This window comes from Ctenocephalides felis, unplaced genomic scaffold (genome assembly GCF_003426905.1).
Source record: "Ctenocephalides felis isolate EL2017-DRISC unplaced genomic scaffold, ASM342690v1 CF-g0.4_SCAFFOLD_01747, whole genome shotgun sequence".
NCBI classification, from domain to species: Eukaryota; Metazoa; Arthropoda; class Insecta; order Siphonaptera; family Pulicidae; genus Ctenocephalides; species Ctenocephalides felis.
In genome coordinates, this window is record NW_020537901.1 from 1 (window position 1) to 19,838 (window position 19,838).

Sequence of the window (19,838 nt, forward strand, 5' to 3'; positions counted from 1 at the left end):
AAATTTGTATACTTTCTCACAAATATTAGAGATATTCATACTTTTAATCAAAGATACTCTTGTACGTAATATAAGCTATTCCAGTACTAAGGTTTTGCCAATGGTTTAAATTTTTTAAAAATAGCAAGGTTTATGCTAAAATATTGAAATTATAAACATTGTATACTCTAATATGTCTACTTTAGTAAAAATAATAAAATCAGTATACTTTTTCAGAAATATTTGAGATATTTATACTTTTATTCAAAGATGCTTTTGTACCGATTTATCTGGTCATAGTACTAATTTGTTCAAATAGCTTAAATTAATTGAAATAGTTCCGTTTATTTTAAACTATTGAAATTTTAATTGTGTATACTATAATATGTCTAATTTAATATTAAATAATGAAATTTGTATACTTTCTTACAAATATTAGAGATATTCATACTTTTAATCAAAGATACTCTTGTACGTAATATAAGCTATTCTGGTACTGAAATTTTTACAATGATTTAAAATATTTTAAAAATAGTGTGGTTAATGCTAATATAAAAATTATAACATTGTATACTCTAATATATCTACTTTAGTATAAATAATAATATCAGTATACTTTCTAATAAATATTTGAGATATTTGTACTTTTATTCAAAGACGCTTTTGTACCCATTTATCTAGTCATAGTACTAAATTTAAACAAATAGCTTAAATTAATTAAAATAGTTCCGTTCCGTTTATTTCACACTATTGAAATTTTAATTGTGTATATAATAATATATCTACTTTGATGTAAAATAATAAAATTAGTTTACTTTCTAACAAACATTTGATATATTTATATTTTTATCTGCTGACACCAGAAACTATTTTTTTAAGTTGTTTTAAATTAATTAATATAGTTTCGTTCTTTTTACAGATATGAAATTTCACAACAGTATACTTACATATATCTATATTAATATAAAATTATAAAATTCGCATACTTTCTAACAAATATTGAGATATTTATACTTTTATTCAATGACGTTTTTGTACCGATTTATCTAGTCATTCGGTCATTTTGTACCAATTATCTAGTTACTAAATTTGCTTAAATAGCTTAAATTAATTAAAATAGTTCCGTTTATTTTAAACTATTGAAATTTTAAATGTGTATACTATAATATATCTAATTTAATATAAATAATTAAATCAGTATACTTTATAACAAATATTTGAAATATTTATACTTTTATTCTATGACAATCCTACACCAGACATTCTAGTACTATTTTCTTAATTTGTTTAAATTAACTAATATAGTTCCGTTCTTCCTACAATTATGAAAATTCAATACAGTATACTTACATATATCTATATTAATATAAAATTATAAAATTTGTATAGTTTTTTACAAATATTTGAGATATTTATACTCTTAATCCATCATTTCCTAAATTTCGATAGTTCTTAATAAGTATTAAATTTAAATGACTTAATTTTTTAATATTAGTTTCAAGCTCTGAATAAATATGATAATTTAACACAACATACCTATAAAGATTTACTTTAGTGTAAAATTATAAAAAATGTGTGTATTCTAACAAATTTAAAAAAATATGAAAGAAATGCACATGAATTACATATACCTAAACCAGTTTGTGCAAGCAAAATTTTTATAATTTTTTAAAATAGTTCTGTTTGAAATAAAATATTAAAATTTTAATATGTTATTTGTTAAAACATCTATTTTGATGCGAATTATAAAAAAGTATTACTTTCCTTACAAATATTTGAGATATTTGTACTTGCAACCAAAATCGTACGTGTACTCATAATTTCATATTGCATAAAAATTTTGTATATAAAAATGTTTTTAGTTAATATCTTACTAATTTTAGAAACCATGAAAATGTATATTTCATATACATTTTTCTGAAATATATTCATTCTCATTTTGTCTACTTTAAGTGAACAATAATGTTTTCAATTCCTATTGAAATTTATCAAAATAACACACCTGTCTGTCTACCTATACGTTTTTTTATGTATTTTTTAGTGTTTGTCGTATTTAAATATTTCCATTTATTTGTTTGTTTTGTGTATTTTTTGTTGTTTATTTTCGAAAACAAAAGAATGAAAAGTGATAGTCTTGTCCTAAGTTATCTCTAAGAAACGTTTAACCCAGTTCTTATATATTTAATGAGCATTTTGTATTCACATCACTTTCGACTACTTTAAACCATATTGTTTAGTTAAAATTATGCAACTGTTAAAGATAAATGTCTTTTATTGTTTTAAATTAAGAGATTTGCATTCAAAGTGCAATTTTGATAATAATAATTATATATAAATCATTGAGGTTGTATTCAATTTGGTTCTTCAAACCCACGTGACAAATTTATGAGCTTTGTGTTGTAATGCTAAATATTTTAAATATGTATTGATAATTGACTAATTTTATTTATTAGAGCAGTTGTAGACATAATGAGGTATACATATTTAATTTTTAGCAATTTATATCAAACCTAACTATTTTAAAATTTAAAATTTATATCAAACCTAACTATTTTAAAATTTAAAAAAAATTAACAAAATGTCGACGTGCACCATTGACTTTATGATGGTCCACGTACTTTTTTGATACAATCATAAATATTTAAAATATATGTGAGAAAACATACTTTTTATTTTTTTATACTAAAATAAATATATTGAAGGGTCATGTATAAAAATATTAAGAATCTAAAACAAACAGAACTTATTTAAATTATTTTATTCCCCAACCCACTTCATAGACTGGTAAAGATGATCAAAACTTTCTTGTAGTTACTCATGAAATTATAAATATCTAAAAAATTTGTGAGAACACATATAATTTATAATACATCATATTAAAATAGATATTTTGAAGTATTATATATTATATTATATTATATTATATTATATGAAGTATTATAGAAATATTTTAAAAATTATGTAAAAACGTTCCTTTAACGACTTATCTGCCTGTGGATGTTAAGATGTTGTTGAAGATGTGTTTCTCAAAAATATTCAAAATATTTCTGAGAAAGCATTTAAATTTTATTGTTTTAAATTAAAACACATATATTAAGGTATGATATATTGAAATTTCAGCATTCTACAACGTACAAAAAATGTTTGAAAAAAATTAAAAAAAACACCTCAAATTTTTCAATATGAGTACTTTTCTCGTACAAATATAAATAATTCCAATATTTATAAATGACATACATATTTTAACACGTTATAAAATAATAGACGTAACAAAGTATATTTAGTTAAAATATAAATATTGTAGAGTAAATAGAACTATTTTAATTATTATCTCAAACTTCCAGGAATATGTTGAAGTTTTTGTACCACTCTCATAAAATCATAAATATTTCACATATTTGTGAGACAATGTATCAATTTTAATATTTTATATAATAGTTGATATACTGGTATATAACATAAAAATTTTGTAACATTTTAGAATGAACAAAACTATTTTAATAAAAATTTTAATCTCTACTTTTCTTATATGACGATAAGATTATATAAGTCTTATATGAAGATCGTTATGGCGTTCGTTTAGTTTCCTTTGAAAATTTTAAATATCTCAAATATTTGTGAGAAAGGATATAAATTTTAGTATTAGATATTAAAGTAGATATATCAAGCTATTATGTACAAAAATTTCAACATCTTAAAATAAATGGAAGTATTTTAATAAATTATTCAAACAGAACACTTACATTTATGGCGTTCGGGCACTTTTCTTGAAAAAAAATGTAAATATCTCGAATATTTGTGAGAAAACATACAAATTTTAGTATTAGGTATTAAAGCAGACATATTGGGCTATTATATACAAAAATTTCAACATCTTAAAATAAACAAATGTATTTAAATAAATGATTCAAACTAAAACCTATAATACGTTTCTTATATGACGTCAGAATACATAAATATACTTATTTGGCGTTTGGGTACTAGTCGTAAAAAATGTAAATATCTCAAATAGTTGTAAAAAAACATATAAATTTTAGTATTAGATATTATAGTAGACACATTAAGCTATGATATACAAAAATTTTACCAACGTAGCATGAACAAGAGTATTTTAATAAATTTTACTTATTATAATTATCGATATTCTACAAAACAAACAACTTTCTCTGAGTACTTGTGAAATTATTACATCTCTTACAAATTTGTAGGATTTGTTAAGTAATGCATATGTAAATTTGTACAATATATATGTATGTATATATTAGTGTAATAATTTAAATGCAATAAGTGCAAAGAAGACAATCCACACCTTAGTTTTGTCTTAAACGATTTTACAAAGCCTTCATTTCATGGCTACTTTGCAAATACGTCAAACTTTATTATATATATATATATATATATATATATATATATATATATATATATATTCATATATATGCACATCACATATCAATAATTAAACTGTTAAATTTTCAAAGTCGTACTTTAAGCGGTTTGATTTTGCGAAGATTTTGAATTCGAAGCTTTAAATCTTACATTTGGGACTTAAAATATCAATTTTTATTAATTTTTCTACACAGTATATATTTCTAAATACTACACATAATTCTAAATATATTTATAAATAACATACTAAAATTTGAGGGTTTTAGAGCAATTCTATCCGATTTTATACTACTTTTTTCTCAAGAGTTGAATACTTATTGAATCATCATCAGTGATGATAGAAAACATGTGTAATTTTATACCAGATATTAATGTAGATACCTTAAGAAATAACATACTAAAATTTAAAAATTATAGCACAAAATTATCTAATTTTATCTTATTTTTTCTCAAAAGTCAAATACTTCATACAATCTCAGTTGCGCGCGAGATTTTTGTTCAAAATATTAATGTCTAACATATTTTGTTAGAAATTATATAAATTTTAATAAAGTATATGATTACATAAATATTAAGAACTATCATACTCAAATTTCTTTATTATACCACAATTATAACTAATTTTATCTATTTTTTGTCACAAAATTCAAGATTTCATGTCTTCAGTTGCGTGTATAATTTTTGTTTAGATATTAATTTCTAACATTTTTTCTTAGAAAACCTATACATTTTTATACTACAAATTATTATATACACCTTCAAAAATGACATACTAAAATTTCAAAATCATAGCACAAAATTATCTAATTTTAATTTATTTTCTTTAAAAAAATATCAGTTTCATTAAGTCTCGTCTATAATGTCATCTGTAGCGAATACATACATCTATTATAATATACACATATACAAATAAATACTTCTATACTTAAATATTCACATCACATAACAACAAATCCTCAGTTGTTTCTTTTATTATTATTATTAACAATAACAACAAACTCAAGAACAGGGACAAATCTTTGTGTGAAATTACACGATTTTGCACAGAGAATTAGAATTGTAACATTGAGGTAAACGTGGCGTGTTATTAAATGATTTATAACAAAAATCTGGTGTTTTTACAAAAAGATATCAGGAAATATGTAAAAACTGGGTGTAAAAGACACATTGCCTTTTGCAAGTTGCTTGAAAAAATATATTTTAAGAATTGGGGACCCGAGAGTACCAAAATTATAAAATTCTGATTAGATTATCTTCTGTTGTAAATATATTTATATTTTACTTTGTAGTTATAAACAAGTAGTTTTTTGTACTAGATTTCAAAGTAGACATATTAAAGTATAATGTGTAAAAATTTTAGACCTTTAACTACAGTTATTGTATTTTTTGATTAATTTTATAACCACACGTTAGGTTAAATAAAAATCACAAAATTTGCATTAGGTACTGAATACGCGTTTAGTAGTCTTATGAGCTCGTTAAAACTTCTAAAAATAATTACCACAAGTGTTAGTAATTCATTAAAACCTTATCTAATGTATATATGTAAATTTCCAACAGGAAATCGATTGCATTTGTATGATGTGTTTTAAAAATCTGATTCATTCATGTTTTTCTAATAACAAGTCAATTCACGTAACGAATTCACATGACTCATTTTTGTTCGACGATGAAAAAAATAAAATAAAGTGCTTGAAAAATAATTAATAATTGTTTAAATTACATTTATTATGTTTTTATATGCATTCAACATGGTTCGGTTTATAATAAATGTTTAATTACTGATAATTATTGATAACTAGTTCAATGGCATTTTGTACAAAAAATTAAGAATTACAAGTCTATGCTTATTTGTAAAAGAAATATTATAAGTAAAATATAATTTAGTGTATATGATATATATGATATGCATATGAATATAATAAATTTGAACTTTATATTTTTTTAACAATTTCTACATTGGAATTTGCAAAAATTAAATTTTTAAGTAACCTGGCTAGAAATTAATGTTTACTAATTTTTGTATTCAAAAATACGTAAATTTTAGTATTTGCTACAAAAGTAGATACACTTAATCATGTATAGTAAAAACTTCATGTAATTTGGTTTAAAACTGCAATTTGTTTTAAATAGATTTTTTAAAGTCTTGTATTGCAAGGAGTATAATTTTGTGTACCTTATTCCAAAAATTATTTATATTTTGGTTTTCAATGCAAAATACGTCAATTTTAATATTTGTTGTTATAGTAGATACATCTAAGTATATTGAGTAAAATTTTCAGATTTAAAACTATATATTTTATATTTTTTTACAATTTCTAAACTCGTGCTGTTTTTTTCACAGAGTTCCTACAACAAGAGTTAAGTAGTTGAGTTGAGATTATATTTATATATTAAATTGTAATGAAAAACTCATAAATTTTAGTATTTGTTGGTATAGTAGACATATCAAAGTATATTGTGTAAAAATTTCAGATTCAAAATTATATATTTTATATTTTTTAACAATTTCTAAATCTTGCAGTTTTTTACAAAGAGCACCTACACTTTCAGGTAGTTGAGTTGAAATAATATTTATATAATATTTTAGAATGAAAAATTCTAAAATTTAGTATTTGTTGTTATAGTATAAACATCAAAATATATCGTGTAAAAATTTCAGATTCAAAACTACAGTTTTCATATTTTTTAACAATTTCTAAATCTTGCAGTTTTCTCAGGAAGTACCTACAACTTCAGGTAATTGAGTCAAAATAAGATTTATTTATTATTTTGTAACCAAAAATTTATACATTTTAGCATTTGTAGTAATAGTAGGTACATCAAGGTACAATATATAGAAATTTTAGAATCAAAACTATAATAATTTTTATATTTTTTAACAATTATTTTATCTTTCCAGCTCTTTGTCTATAAAAGTAAAGTAATCCACCTTGATAGAGCAAGGCTTGTGCATTCCAAGATTACATAACAAAATTTTTATTTTATTGTACAAATAATACAATAATTGTTATAAACAATTAGCTATAAAAGTTATAATACTTTATAAAAAATTTATGACAAAAAAAATTAATAAAACTTTACAAAAAAATATTTGTTTAAGTATGAACAAAAAACTCATATAAAGAAATTCTTATGGTTTAAATATTTATTTTTAAAAATTATGAAAGCCAATGTTTATTAATGCATTTTTAATTAAATAACCAATATGCTTATTATTTCAAAAAAAATAAAAACAAAAATAAAATTATCATTATGAACAAAAGAAAAAAATGTAATCACATTAATTGTGAAAAACTTTTATACACCAAAAAAATATGAAAAAAATATGAAAAAATATGAAAACCTCAGAAATTCATTTAAAAAGAATATAAAAAAAATATCTCTAGATTCATTATAATGGATATAAAATAGTACTTGATAATACCTTTAAGGCAAAATTTTTAATTAAATATTTTTTTAATATCTCTGAATAAGTTAATACTAGTTACACACAAATGATTTTTATTTTATATTCATACATAATATATATATATATATATAATATATATATATATATATATATTTGTTTATATAATTTATTGTATGATTTAACACATGTCCAATGACATCATAATATTATTATCATCTGAATTTTAAATTTAGATTTGCTCACAGGTTATTTATAAGTTCATTCAATTCAAGTTCATATAGAAGTTTATTTCAAGGAAGTTTATAAGATGTATTTTGCATTGTAATAAACTAAATCATACTTGGATAAAATAATAAAAAAATAGTTATGAATAATTTTATTACTATTCAAAGTAAATAAGAAATTAAAAAAAAAATTACTACTGAAAATTACTAAAAGGGTTTGTGGTAGGACTGTAAAAATTCAGGGCTGAAGGTGCTTTTTAATTACAAATTATAAAAAAAGACTTATACTTAATTTTTTTATAATTTGTAATTAAAACACACATGTAGCTTTAAATTTTCATATTTCTGGGTGACCCAATTTGGCCTAAAAAATTAAATAAAATTTGAAGGGTGATCTCTTACCCTTACGACTTAGGGGTATGAAAATTAGATGATTCTTAGTTATACTGAACACTTTATTATAATCATGACATGAGAATTTTTTAAATATGATATAAAATATAATTTATTTTACAATTGTTCTAGTTCTATGAATATTTCTGGAACAATAATAAAACAAGTTTGTCGTCATTTTAGTCAATGGATGCGTCAAGTAATAACCCTGCCCTTGTGATTTCCGAGTAAATTGACTCACTAATTGCCATCAGAATCTAATGAGAACTCATATATAATGCCATCACATGAGAGATAAATCATATTATATTATACATATATACACATTTACTATATTCTGTTATATAATTCAATTTTTCATTCATCCGGAAAAAAATTTGGTATTCAGAAAACAGAAAAATTTGGGTCTCTTTAAGAAATGCTTGCTCTGTTATCAAAGTAAATTTTTAAACAAGAATAAAAACGTTGTGAATTGAAAATAAAATAATACATAGATAATCCAGAAAGTCATAGATAATAAATTTGTGTTCTACAATCCAATCATATAATAGGTTGTCAAATATCTCCCTTCCGCCTTTTTGTATTATAAACCAAGAGCAAAAAAGCGGAAGGGAGATATTTGACAACCTATATTATTTAATTCAACAAACAAAAAATTCGTATTTTATCTCCTTGTTTGTTTAACAAATGGAATTGTGTCAAATTTTCAATAATTTTTGTTCGGACACCTGAACGCACAAAACATCTATTTTTAAAAACATTCGACGAAATTGTTTAAAATTATTCGATATAAATATTATCTCGATATCGATTTGTAAACTGTTAATAGATCGAATCGATTATGAATAAAAACATGTCGTGGGCGAGAATCAAGGACATTTGTTGAAATAATATTATATATATTTGTATGTAGATATAAACATTAGTTTCCGGTTTTATATTGATTGAAAAATATTTATTTGACCTATTGGCAAGTTGCTGGTACGTGAAATTATTCTGAGCATGAACAAGTCGAAAATTTGCATTAATTTCTCTATATTCACTTTATTTATTTCTTAATTCAGTTCTCTAATAATTTACTTCATCATAAAGTAATTTATTTCAATATTTGCAAATTTATTTTATTATCCATTAATTTTTTTATTATTCCTCAATTTTGTTCATCCCTTAAATTACTTGAACATTTGCAAATTTGATTTGATATTAATTTATTTGATCAATTATTCAAAAAGTATTTCAACTAATTTAAGATTTTAAAGATTGTCAATTAATTCACTGTATTAATTATTAATTTATTTTCTTATCCAATAAATTACTTAGTTGTGACTTATTTATTTATATACTCATTAAAATATTATAAAATTTATTTGACTGTATTTAGTTTTTTTCATTATCCATAAATTTTTTAAAATATCCTTTAATTTTTAATCCTTAATTTACTTGAACATGTACAAATTTAATTTGGTATTGAATAATTTAATAAAAAGTTTCTTGAATTGTGATTTAGTGAATTAATTATTATTTATATGATTTTTTTTGGTTATGATTTATCCATTAGTTTACTTTATTAAATCAGTCATTGTAATATATACAAATTTATTTAATATTCTCATAATTTATTTGACTCTATTTAATTTTTTTTATTATACATTAATTTTCTTAAACATCCATTATTTTTCACAATCATCCCTTAATTTACTTGAACATTTGCAAATTTAATTTCGTAGTAAATAATTTAATCAATTATTCAAAAAATTTCAATTAATTTGTGATTTTAGAGATAACTTAATAATTTACTGTATTAATCATTAATTTACTTTATTAACCATTAAATTACTTAGTTGTGATTTATTAACCATTAATTTACTTCATCAATTTACTCATTATAATGTTATCGAATTTATTTGAATTTCTCATAATTTATTTGATTATATTTAGTTTTTTTTTTTATTATACAATATTTTTTTTAAACATCCATTATTTTTTACAATCATCCCTTAATTTACTTGAAAATTTGCAATTTTAATTTTGTATTAATTAATTTAATTGGCTAGTTATAAATTTGCTTAATTATGGATTTAAAAAATTGACTATTAATTTACTGTATTAAATAATTATTACTTTACTTCATTATCCCTTATCCATTGATTTAATTTTTGTTATCATTTATTATTGTATTTTTTGTTTATTTATACGTCTAGTTGATTTATATGAATTTATATTTTTTATAATTAATTTATCAATTTAATTAAATATTTATCTATTTGTTTGTTTCTATTCAATTGATAATAAATAATAGATAATAGAGTAATTTAATGAATGCGGAAAATTAATAGATAATTTAGTGGAATTAATGAATGATAAAAATTATAATAGAAAGTTAAATAAATTATTGAACAAACAAGTTTAATTTAAAATAGATAAATTTTTATAAATAATGTACATTTATAAATAATTAAGTTATAATTATAATATAATAAAGAAATTATAAAAAAATAATTTATGATAAAGTAAATTAATAGACGACCAAGTGAATTAATGGAAAATCCAAGAAACTATTATTTAAACAGGTAAATTAATTATTAATAAAATAAGTACATAATTAATAAAATAAGTAATAACCTGCTAAAAAAGTTCAGCAAAGTATTAAAATAAATAATGAACTAAATAAATGAATATTTTAGAAAATTAATAGATGACAAAACAAATTTAAAAAATATTATAAAATAAGGCAATAAAAAAATATATAATTGGTAAATTGAATTAATAAACATTTTGATAAATCATTGAATTGATTTTGATCACTAAATTAAGATAGTTCATTAAATTATTGAATAAATGAGTAAAAAAAATAAATTAAAAAATAAGATAAAGCAAGCAAATTTATGAGAAATTTATCATTTAAATTGATGATTAAAAATGATTTATATTAATGGATAATCAAGTACGATAATAGTTGTTGAAGTAAATTAATGGATAATTGATCAAATTAATAGAAGCGAAAAAATGACAAAAGATCAAATAAACTAATAGATAATTAGTTGAATTCATAAGAATTTATTTAAATTAATCGATAATCAAGTACAATAATAGTAAATGAAGTAAATTAATGGATGGAAAACAAAATTATAAAGTTAATAGATAAGAAAATAAATTATTGGATGATTAAGTATATTGGTAGTTATTTAAGTAAATTAATGAATAAGAGAATAATTCCATAAAATATTAATGGGGAATTATTTAACTGAACAAATTAATGAACAGGAAAATGAATTAATGGAATATCTAAATACTAAAAAATCAACTAAATTAATGGATTAAAAGACTTTATTAAAAATCAATTGATTTCATGGATTATCTAGTATATCAATGGTTTTTAAAACAAGTTTATGAAAAGTTAGTGTAGAGAGATTAATGGATAGCAAAGTAAATTAATGGATCATCAAAATAATGTAAAATTATATAATCATTAATAAAAAAAATTTGAATTTATGGATAAAAAAATTGAGTATATTCATAAAGCATCATATAAGTGGATGGATTATAAAGAAATTGATTGAAATTAAGTAATTTTATATAAAAAATCATTCAAATTAATGGATAATCAAAACAAATGATCAAAATGGAGTAAATTTATAGAATGAAATTAATGGATAACCCGAAAAAAATTATTAAAATTATGTAGATTCATAAAAAAATCATTAATCATTAATTAATGAATAAGCAAAAGAATTTATTAAAGTAATGTAAATCCATAGAAAATTATTTAAATTAAAGGATGATCCGAAAAAATGATTGAAATTAAGTAGATCCATACAAAAATCATTGAAATTCATGAATAATCAAATTAAGAAGTTTCGTAAAAAAATCATTTAAATTAATGGATAACCAAGAAAATTGATACAAATAAAATAAGTTAATTGAAATGAAGCCAAATTGATAAAAAATGAAAAAAAATTCATTAATTAGCAAGTCAATATAAAAAACCCAAATAAAATCTTGAAAATTAATAGATAACCACTGCAATCCAGTAATTTAAAAAAATATTTATTGATAATTTTTATTTGATGTCAAAAAGTCATTAGTAACGTAAATTATTAGGTTGCTTATTAAATTTAAATATAATGAAATTAATTATTTAAAAAAATGATAGAAGACTTGTAAGTTATTATGTAATTCACTTAATTAGTACATAATTAATTGAATTGAATAAAAGTCTTGTAAACTCGTCGATAATTAAGCAATTATTGAATAATTATATAAATATATATTTTTGAATAGTCTTGAATTTGATGTTGATATATATGTTTAATTTGAGTTTAATAATCGGGCGTAACATCAATAAAAATAGTATGAGTTTTTTTTTAAAATTTATTTATTTAAAATCCATACGTTTCGGCTAGCATCTTAGCCATCATTCAGTGGTAATCAAGTTAAAATTTTGTATCCTAATATAGCATATGAAACCATTATTAATCCATGGTATGAGTATGTGCACATTGATAAGATATATATTTTTTAACACAAACATCACAAATGGTAAAACACACTAATAATCATGATAACTTAACAAGTTGTCGAAACTATGTATTTACTCTTTGGAGTTTAGGATAGAAATGTATATATATATATAAAATAAATATATATATATATATATGTATGTATAAGTTGCTTAGGTACATATGATTTTTGGATACTAGAGATCAAAATAAGACACTTTGCTGAAGAAACCTTAAATCTAAAATGAATTCTGATGTCCCGTGCAATGACCCAAAAATAAGGGTTGAAATTTGAAAAATTCTATTCTGATCCATTTAGAGTGTCCGTGGTTTATCTCCTGGGACTTGCCTGAGGGGTTTTTCAACATTCAACCCTTATTTTTGGGTCAGAATTCATTTTACAGGTATGGTTTCTTAAGCGAAGTATCTTATTTTGGTCCCTAGTATCTGAAAATCATATGTGTCTAAAAGACCCTTAAAACGACCCGCCCTAATATATATATATATATATATTAGGTTGTCAAATATCTCAAGTGCTGTCAAGTATGCAATATGTTTTTGCATATATTAAAGATATATTTGTCAAATTTCAAAAAATTTGCACAACCAGTGTACTCTGAAAAGCTTCTTAAAAATGACATATTTCTGGAAACATGAAGTTGCAATAACTTTGTTTAGCTAGGTACAATGTTAGGATTAGTCATCAATTTCTCATTTAGTATGAAATTTTATAAATATTAGGTTGTCAAATATCTCCCTTCCGCTTTTTTGCTCTTGGTTTATAATACAAAAAGGCGGAAGGGAGATATTTGACAACTTAATATATTATAATAGTTTTTCAGAAATTTGTTTGCACGATTCAGAATTTTTTTTTTCTCAATTACTCGTGCCAAATCAGTTCCAAAACAATATACCCAACATTAATGAGTCATTTATTATGAAATATAAATCACACTAATCCATTTAAAAAAATACACAGCCGAACAATTACAGGTATGATTAATCCGTTTATAATTTTCATACGAAAACATTTTCTCGGCAAACCAGCGATAACACCTCGTTTTTCTTAAATAAAAACATTACTCGTACATATAAATTATTATTATATAAATATTTTACTTAAAGCCGAATACGATATTGTTATATTATAATGGAGTTCGCGACGCGCAAAATGCGCCGATGACGCTTCTGAGGTTATAAATACGGGCGCGCACTTGGCTGCGAATTCAGTCAATTACCAGACTACCTAGTGGAAACATCGTGGTAAAAAAATAGTAAAAAATAGTTTAAACATGGGTTTGTGTTACCTAGTACTAGGTTTTGCTTTAAGTGCTACAGTGTTCGCTCAATTTCCAATCGAACGTCAACAAAGTCAGTTCCGTGTGGTTTTAGAATGGCGCGTGTTAGACTTCAGGTGGCCTGATCCTTCAATACGCGAACAGTATTTGTTGAACCAATCATATATTCCGGAGAATAATTTGTTGTCGGATGTCAAGCCTTATGGTAACAGGATTTTGTGACGGTTCCCAGGATGAAACCAGGTGTCCCTGCAACTTTGGCCTGGATACCGGAGATTGGATTGGGCGCACCGATCCGCCCCTGGAACCTTTCCCTAGTTGGGAAATGAATCGTAAAGGTGACTGTAATGCTTTGCAGTTTGTCCAAGGTATTGCTATAGATAATAGGGGTATTATGTGGGTTGTGGATGCAGGACGTACTGAGACTTTGACCAACAACCCAAGTATGAGGTGTAGACCTAAGTTGGTGCTTTTGGATTTGAACAGAGACGGCCAGGTGGTGAGAAGGCATACTTTTAGCGAGTACGTGGTTAAAACAAATGCTAGTTATTTGAACAAAATTGTTGTGGATGGTGGTTATGCTTATATAACTGACAACAGTGGTGCTGATCCTGGTATAGTTGTTTACAGTTTGTTGGCTGATAGAGCCTGGAAAGTACGCGAACCGAATTCTATGCGCGCTGCCAGAAACGCAGTCAACTTAGTAGTCAATGGTACGAGCATAAGTTTCCCTATAAACATAGATGGAATAGCTTTGGGAAGTCGTGAAGACGGCACCAGAGTCGTCTACTACTGTCCTTTAACCAGTTTTCACCTATACGCAATGCCTGTACACATTTTGCGAAACGAATCTTTATCCTCCGACCAAGGATTTCTTCGCACCCTGGTCGCCGATGTGGGCATCAAAGCCTCCCAAACCGACGGCATGATAATGGACAACGAAGGTATCCTTTACTACGGACTTTTGGGCGAACACGCAATCGCAATGTGGGATTCCCGAGAACCCTTCTCATCAGGCCAAAGAATCATTTCCAAAGACCAAACCTTTATCCAATGGGTCGACGGAATGGGTTTCGACGAAAATGGGTACCTCTACGTCGTCATCAACAGGCTCCAAAATTTCGTAGCAGGTTATGTCAACAGGAACGAGGTTAATTACAGGATTTTGCGAGCCCATACCGGTACCAGAAGTTACGTTTTTGCAGAAAATGCAGAGTTGAGTTATGATGTGGAAAAATTGCCGCATATTTCAGGAACATCGAAGTTGTCGTCGGTGGTGCTTAGTGGTTTTTTGGCTGCGTTTTTGGCAGTTTTTGTATTATAGTAATTAGGTAGTCACTAACGAATTTTGGAAGTCAGGGGAGAGGAGTAATTGTAAATAATATTTTAAGAGTAATGTAATTTATTAGGTTAAACAATTAATTGATTTTATTTAATTTGTTACCAGACTTTACCAACAATCATATACATAATGGTTCGATAAAGGCGCCACTAGTTGTAGCTCGTAAATGTACTCCTAGGTTTGATTCTAAGGTGTAGCGCATTTAACTTTTTAATATAAAACCCGACCTTGAATATTTTTTTAAATATATTGAATAAACTTTAGATTTTTTGAAAAATGAACAAACATAGTATTTAACTTTTTTTTAACATTTAGAAATTTGCAAAAATATTCTTCAGAATATTTTTAAAATTTTTTTAAAAAAATATTGCAATCAAATAATTTTTTTTGAAATCGATAATTTCTGACAAAATTTTGATTTTTCACTATTTTTCAAAATGTATTAAACAACTTATAAAAATTCAAATTATGACAGATGAAGTATCAACATTTATATTTTTAAAATTTTATTTTTTTATAATTTTAAAAATATTTACAAACTTTTAGGCTATAACGTGATAAATCCACAATAGACCATTATTATAATTATTTTTTTAAAAATACTAAAAATCAAATTTATTATATTTTTGTTTTACTGCATAAAGAATTATATTTATACTTTTTATTTGCAATATTATTTTTGCAAAAATATTGTTTTAAAAGGTTTTAAATAATATTTAAATTTACTGGTCTTATAAATTATAATATAATATTGTTATAACAGAATTTAGTTATCCAAAGTCTAATAAATTTTTAAAAATACTAAAAATAAAATTTAAAATTTGAAATTTTTACTACACAAAGGTCAATATTTATACTTTCAATTTGTATTATTATTTTGCAAAATATTTTTATAAACGGTTTTAAAAATAGTTAAACATATACAATAAATTCTAAAATTCATCATTGCATTTATAAAAATACTAAAAATGAAATTTAAAATTTGAAATTTTTACTGTATAAAATTGAATTTTTAGACTTTTTATTTCCAAAATTATTTTTAAAAAAATATTATTATAAAAGATATTAAAAAACATTTAAAATTACTGGTCTTATGAATTTTAATATAGCATTGTTATTAAAGACACGAGTTTAATGAATTTTTAAAAATACTAAAAATGAAATTTAATATTTGAATTTTTTACTATATAAAATTCAAAAATTAAACTGTTTATTTCCATTAAAATTTTTGATATACCATTATTCCAAATGATTTTGAAAAACCGTTAAAATTTCTGGTACAATAGTTTCTAAATTTCAATATAACATTATTATTAAAGAATTCAATGAATTTTTAAAAATACTAAAAATAAAATTTAATATTGGCATTTTTCACGGTATAAAATGCCTAAGCTATTCATTTCCAAAATTATTTTTGAAAAAATAATGTTTTAAACGGTTATAAAAAATTATTAAAAATACTGGTACAATAGTTTCTAAATTTTAATATAACATGATATTATGGAAACGACTTCAATGAATTTTTAAAAATACTAAACGAGGTTAATTACTTTAAAAATGAAATTTAATATTTGAAATTCTTACTGTATAAAATTCAATGCTCAAACTATTCATTTCCAAAATTATTTTTGAAAACATATTGCTCCAAAACGTCATAAAAATAGTTAAAAGTGAGAAGACATTGTACTAATATTTTTATTATTACTATGATTTTAAAGACATGATTTTGATATATGAATTTTTCACTGCATAAAACTCAATATTTAAACATTTTATTTGCAATATTATATTAAAAACGTTATTTCAAATGGTAATAAAAAATCGTTAAAGATCCCGGTACAATTTTAATTTATCAATTTTATTAAATACATGACTTTCATGAATTTTTAAAAATGCAATAAATCAAATTTTATATTCAAAATTTTGGCAAATATAAAAGTAATAGATATTATACGTACTCAATTCAAAAAATTCACAAAAATGGTGTTTTAATATATTTTAAAAAATATTCAAGCAAAATATTTGCGACGACATAAACAGTCTTATTCATGATTTAATTTTTGTTAATTTTTTAAATATATAAAATTTTCAATTCCAAGCTAAATAAAATTTTTAATGCAAAATACAGATGGTAAATAAACTTTTTTGCTATCAAATTTTACAATTTTATTTTTGTACTAATTATTAATAAATTTACAAAAATTCTTGACTTTTAGAGCAATCTTTCATCTCTAGCATTTATTTCTAATATCCCTCCTATAAACATCGTCTTTATTTTACACAATAATATTGTTTAAACATTTTTTCATAGTTTTTTTTTACAATTTCACGTCTATAAACTAAAATTCATAATAATAATTATTATTATTCCATTTGCGAGTCATGCGCTCATGAAAATTCTCATGTGATTCTTATTAGCATCCAATTGTTAATTCAATATTCTCGCAAACAAACGGCGCGTCATTTGCAAAATATTAAAAAAGGCGTAGAAAAATTTGAAAAATATTAGTGGAAAATTATGTATATGATTGAGAATAGTATAATGGACTTATTTTTGTAATTTTTTGGGAGTTTTAGTTTTTTCATAATATTGAATCAAAGTCGAGTCACGAGGCAGAATTAAAAATGATATTATTGACATTGAATTTTTAGTTTTAATAAAGGTCAAATTTTTTTAAGCAAAAATTTCAAATTATCTAGCAGGCAGATGAGGAATTGAATATAATTTAGCATATAATATTTTATAATTATATTTATTCAAAATTTTGTATTTTCTAAGCAATTGGATATTTCTTGATTTTTTTTTTTAAGTAATGTGAATGCAGTATTTAAATTTATATATATATATATATATATATATATATATATATATTAGACATAATTAATATAAGTAGATTTAAATTTAAAATAATTAGTTCTAATATAAATTTAATATATAAACCATTGTTAAAAAAATTGTATATAATAAAAATTTTATAATTCATTCAGTGTGTTTTATTTTTGAAATTTATTAAAACTTATATATTGGTGAAACAAATCATCAATTTTAGTATTTATTATTTTATTATATATTTCTGAAAATACATAAATAATTTTTAACACTGTACTATATATAGTATGACCTGAAAGCAATTTAACAGACAACTATGTCCCTGAAAAAAATATTAATATCTTGAAATATATATGAAAATTTATTGATTTTAGTCACAGTATATATAATAAAGAATAAAATATCCAAATTAGAACATTTTAGTATTATTATTATGGTCTATACAAATTTTCAAAAATTTAAACTCCCTGTTAAATTAATATGAGAGCAGGTTTTTCAAGAATTTGCAGAGACTTTTTCAAGTAAATGATAAAAATCACGAAAAAAATACAAAATTTCTTAAATTTTTGTATTTGTTGTCAAAGTATATATATTAAAGATTACAATATCTAAATTAGAACATTTTACTGTTAATATTATGGTCTGTAGAAATTTTCAAAATTTAGTTACTTTTGGTATAAATTTTTAAAGAATTTGCAGAGGTTTTTTGCAGAAAATACTAAAAATCTCGAAAAGTATACAGAATTTTGTAGTTTGTGGTATTTGTTATTAAAGAATATGGAAATAAAAATTAAATATCCGAATTAGAACATTATAGTATCAATATTACGGTCTGTAAAAATTTTCAAAAATTAGTTACTTTCGATTAGATTAAAACGTCAACAGATTTTTAAAGAATTTGCAGAGACTTTTTGCAGAAAATGATAAAAATCTCTAAAATGATAAAATAAAAAAAGTATAAAAAATATACAGAATTTCATTAATTTCAGAATTTGTTGTAAAAGTATATATAATAATAATAAAAAATCTAAATTAGAATATTTTAGTGTAACTAGTATGATCTGTAGAAAATTCAAAAAAAAAAAATTACTTAGTTTTTCATTTTTCAAGAATTTGCAAAGGCTTTTTGCAGAAAATGATTAAAATCACGAAAAATATACAAAATTTTGTAGAATTTGGTATTTGTTAACAAAGTATATATATATTAAAGAAGAAAATATCTGAATTATAATATTTCAATGCATATAATATGGTCTGTAGAAATTTCCAAAAATAATTACTCAGTTCTAAAATAATACGAGAAAATGTTTTTTAAAGAATTTGCAGAGACTTTTTGCAGAAAATTATTAATATCTGGAAAAATATACAGAATTTTGTAGTTTTTAGTTTTTTTTTGTCAAAGTATATATAATAAAAAATAAAATATCTAAATTAGAATACTTTAGTATTAATATTATGGTCTGTAGAAATTTTCA

General features: G+C 22.6%; 1 pseudogene; it reads left to right on the forward strand.

The window, feature by feature from the left end:
- Nucleotides 1–14,143: 14,143 nt before the first annotated feature.
- LOC113374363 lies at nt 14,144–15,552 on the forward strand (annotated as a pseudogene).
- Nucleotides 15,553–19,838: the final 4,286 nt, after the last annotated feature.